Genomic DNA, 4,981 nt, shown 5'->3' on the forward strand with positions numbered 1-4,981 from the left:
ACAGTCTGTCCTTGGGCCCTGTCAAGTCCTGTGGAGGACTTCTGCTACTCTAGATCTGGTGCTTAATACCTATGCGACATCAGGCTTATGTTTTATGCTTCAGAATCCTATGTACTGTGCACAGTATAGTCCCCTTGAAACATTTTCTTCAACTGACCACTTTAATGTTGAAGGAAAGTTAACCCTGGGGTATCTTGTTCAGCCTTTCTGGATGAGAGAGTTCCCGAAGCTTCCCATCTAGAATAACCACCAGTTGTGATTTGTCTACAAAGGTACTATCTCTCAGTAAACATTTTAGGGAGAATATAACATTAAATAACCAGTACAACAACCAACCTTAGAATTGACATTCAGGATATCAAAGTGGTGGATAGTTTCTGCCTTTGTGGATCAATCATCAAAAACAATAAAGAAATAACCAAGAAATAACCAACAAACTACAATAGCAAAAGGCAGATGAGCTATGAAGGAATAGATATTAGAGGGCATGATGTATCTATTCTACAGGTACAAAAATAAGAATAGGGCAAGCTGTGGTATTCCCAGTGATACTTTATGAAAGTTGGACTTTGAAGAAGCAGTATAGGAAGAGTATTGATGCTTTTAATGTTGGAGGAAATTCCTGAGAATGCCCTGGATCGCCAAAACAACAACTGATGGATCGTAGAACAAATCATTTTGGAGGCACAATGTTGACCCTGTTTTCTATCCTTCTGTCCGAAAGTGTTACAAACAAAGAGCTTCGGGGTGTGTGTGTCACCTTGGGTCAAGGACTGGAGCCCAACAATGCACCATTTCCCGAGGTTCCGAAGCCACCGCCTGCTCACCAAAACCCTTGGCCGGGTCAGGGAATGTATCATTCCCTCACTATGGCCTTGCCACCGCCTGCTCTTCGCCACTTCGCTCACTTACTTTTGCACCTGGGGGCGGGGGGGGGACGGACACGGCGAAGCTTGACCGTCTTTCGTGCCAAGAAGCCTCCAGTGGTTGTTTTCAGCTGACTTCTGAGCAATTACGCTACGACACCATCCCTCCATCTGTTGCCGTTCTCCTGACCCATTGCAGTCGCGAGTGAGTGGCACTGGCAGGCAAAATATTTTCCCTCCAGAACGGTGGACCTTGGTGAAGCCTATGACTTCAGTCTAAGTATCTAACAAGTAGTGCCTCCTTTATGACACATTTGAACAGCTGGGCTTTCTAAAGTTTAATGGGCACTAAGAAGGAGTCGTGACTGTCAGCCATGTATTATATGTGTCATATGGGTGGCATTCTGGAGTTCACGTAGCAAATTTGAAATTATTAGTTCAGACAGGTGTATCAGTGCTTGTGGCTTCAATATCTTCAGATTATGTCAGCATCAATCCAGTTGGATAAAAAATGAGATTCTGAACTCTTGCTTAGCTTTGCAGAACTGGACACCTTTGATCTGATTTTTTCATGCTGGGAAAGTGGGCCTCAGGGTTTTTTTCTTTTTAAACACACCCTTCATTTAGCCTGCACTCCCTTTGCTGGTACTTTCTCCAGAGACCTTTGTGCTTTTGGAAGAGAGAAGTGAGTGGATTTCAGCAGAGATGAAGTGGTGGCTGTTTGGGATCGTGATTGAAAGCTTGTTGGTTGCTGGAATAACAACTGAGGGTAAATGAAGCTTTTTTTGCTGATTAGGAATAAATTTAGAAAAGTCCCTTTCAGGGAATGTAAAGGAGCGTAAGGTATTTGGTCTCATGGCTTTACTCTTTTGAAACTTCTGTCAAGACCTATCTAACTATTACGGGAATTTGTTGCTTTCCTGATCACAGCTTTGCACTAAAAGGAGTCCTCTGTTTCCAGCTTTCATTTTAAGACATGCCTTCTCTACATAATGCAGCATTTGCTTCCTATACAGCTTGAGTCCATCTTGTGAATTTATGCACGTTTGCTAATAATAACCAAATTCATTGAATAAAAGTTAAAACAAGATTTTAACTTTTAACTTTTTCCATTAGTAGATATTTATTCTTGTTTTGAATGATGAAGTGTATGAAATTTGCTTATAAAGCCAATGTATAATCTGTCCAACTCTTACCAAAGTATTTTGGTATATTATATTGCAAGTGTAGAATTGTATTTCCAGGTGCAACTAAGACAGGGAAAGCCTGTAAGTCACTCTTTGTTGTTACTATTTCTTGGGAGAAAGGGGACATCCTTTCTGAACATCGAACCTTTCTGAAGGTTCTGATTATCCCTTGTTATTACAATTAATAATCTTTCCTTCTATGAATTTAAGTTAATTCTCTCTTTTTTTAAAAGTTCAGAAACATTACCTTACAGGTATACAATATTTCTGAGAAAAGTGGAAAAGTGTATATTGGTGGAAAGGGCAAGGGCACGTTACTTATTTACAGGGAGCTGGATTTATCTGGCTGAACAAAAAGTGGGTGTTGGTAACAGATTTCTTCACAACCAAATCCTGTCACAATTTATATTTCGTGCTTCCTTTCATAAGGAACTTTTGATATGCTGAAGGCAATATCACCCTCCCTTGATTATTCTTTGAAACATTTACATCAGCAATGGAGGCACCATTGGTCCTGCCTCCCAAATGGTCAGAGAGGGACCAGCATCTCTGGAGGAGGGGTTGGGAGCATCATGATCTTGCTGACCCAGGACTCACTCCGACTCGTTAAAGATGAGGGGACCTTTTCCTTAATAAAGACTGGTTCTGCTAATTCTGAAGGACAACCTTCCTTCCCCATAGATACTCACAGTAAACCAGAGATTGCAGGGCTCTGGCCTCGCCATAGCCTGGCTTCTGGTTTTGACCAGACACAAACAGAGAGTCCTTTGGAATTTGAATGATCTGGAACATCAAGTTGAAGTTACTACCTGCTAACAGCAGAACTCTGATAATGAAAAGTGCTTGGCAATCTGGATAATCCAAGCTGTGTGCATGGATTACCTATATCCAGGTTGACAAAGGATTTATTTTCAGCCAGGCACGATGAACTCCCAACAATGGAATTACAGGACAGAGTCCCCCAAACCCCAGAGTACCTCCTGCAATTCTAGGGAAATAGAGGTGTCTGTTGTGTAGATCGTTTCATTGCAGTGTTTGCAATAAGAGACCCGAGCAGAGATTACAGCTTCTGCTGCAACTTCTTTCCTAGAAAAATACGCTCATCTTTTCAGAAAATCTTGTTCAGCTTCTGGAGGGGCTAACGGAAGCATCATTTCAGCTGAGAGGACTACAGCTGTGTGTGCCTGAAGGAATGAAGTACAGTTTGAGTTTGATACACAGGTCCCAAAATGGGCCCTTATACACCTAGAATGATTCACCCTTCTTTCTATGCACCAGGAGAATGGAAAAAAAAACTTTCCCTTCCGCAAATATCTGGTAATCATCACATGCAAACCAGGAATCTAGTTTCTTAAACAAACCACACTATGATGTAGTATTTGATAGAGATTTGCTTGGTAGCAGGCTGGAGGATTTAACTATAATGTTCAGGATATATATTTTATCTTTTACTATTACAGTATATATAAATGTGCCTGTGGAATGGGAAATCAATCAGAATAGAGCTGGAAGGGACCTTGGAGGTCTTCTAGACCATCCCCCTGCTCAAGCAGGAGAACATATACCATTTCAGATGACTGACTGTCCAGCCGCTTCTTAAAAACCTCCAGTGATGGAGCGCCCACGATTTCTGGAGTCAAGCTGTTCCCCTGGTTAATTGTCGCCACTGTTAGGAAGTTTCTTCTTAATTCCAGGTTGCTTCTCTCCTTGATTAGTTCCCATCTATTGTTTCTTTGCACTTTGGTTACTTTGGAAAATAAGTTGACCTTCTCCTCTTTGTGGTAACCTCACAAATCCTGGAAGACTCTGCTATCAGGTCACCCCAGCCCTTCTTTTCTCTAAACTAGCCAAACCCAAATCCTGCAACTGTTCTTCATAAGTTTTGGTCTCCAGGCCCTTAATTGTCTTAGTTGCTCTTTTTTGCCCTTTTTCCAAAGTCTCAACATCTTTTTGTAATGTGACCAAAACTGGATGCAGGATTCCAGGTGTGGCCTTACTAAGGATTCCTGAAGCAGTACTAATATTTCACATGGTTTTAATTCTATGCCTTTGTTTATACAACCAAGGATTGTATTAGCTTTTTGGCTGCTGGCTCCTATTTAAGCGACCATCCCCTGGGACACCCTCTCACGGTTACTATTTTTGAGCTAGATTTTGCCTAATTTGTACTTGTACTTTTGACTTTTCCTGCCTTGGTTGTAACACCTTGACTTTCTCCACATTACATTTCGTGTTGTTGGATGGGGCTCATTGTTCAAGTCTGTCAGGATCTTTTTGGATCCTAGCTTGTCTTCTGGGGTGTTGACTATTCCTGCCAGCTTAGTGTCCTCTGCAAATTTGATGAGTTCCCCTTATATTCCTTCATCTGAGTCATTTATGAAGATATTGAAGAGTTTCAAAAAAGAGTATTAAAAATAACAAAAGGAAATCTAGAGAACTGTGACAACTGCTTAGATGTCACTTTGAGAAGGACAAAGGCTGTCAAATGGCTGTTTACATCTACCCTGCCCCAGATTACCTTGGGCCAAGATACAGGGGAGTGATCTGGCAGATTCCTGCCCCACTCATCCTTGTGAGTGTCTGGGTGCACCTGCTTGGGCATTATGTATATGATACAAGATGGTGTGACAAGTGACTTTGGATCTGATTCAAGTTAAAAGTTCTCCCCCCTCAAAGGAAATAAATAAAATGACACCCTATTACCCTTGTTTGAAGGGATGTAGCCATAGAGCCACAAAGCCACAGAGGATGGTCAGTGGGAGCTTTGAAGTTGATTGCAGACACATTTGCCATTTCAAGATGTCATTGATGAATGTCTGGCAGAACAGATGATCAAACCGTTGCTTGAGCCTCTTTAACAGAATAACAGAGTTGGAAGGGACCTTCGAGGTCTTCTAGTCCAACCCCCTGCTCAAGCAGGAAGCCCTG

Source organism: Thamnophis elegans, chromosome 14 (assembly GCF_009769535.1).
Source record: "Thamnophis elegans isolate rThaEle1 chromosome 14, rThaEle1.pri, whole genome shotgun sequence".
Classification (NCBI taxonomy): Eukaryota; Metazoa; Chordata; class Lepidosauria; order Squamata; family Colubridae; genus Thamnophis; species Thamnophis elegans.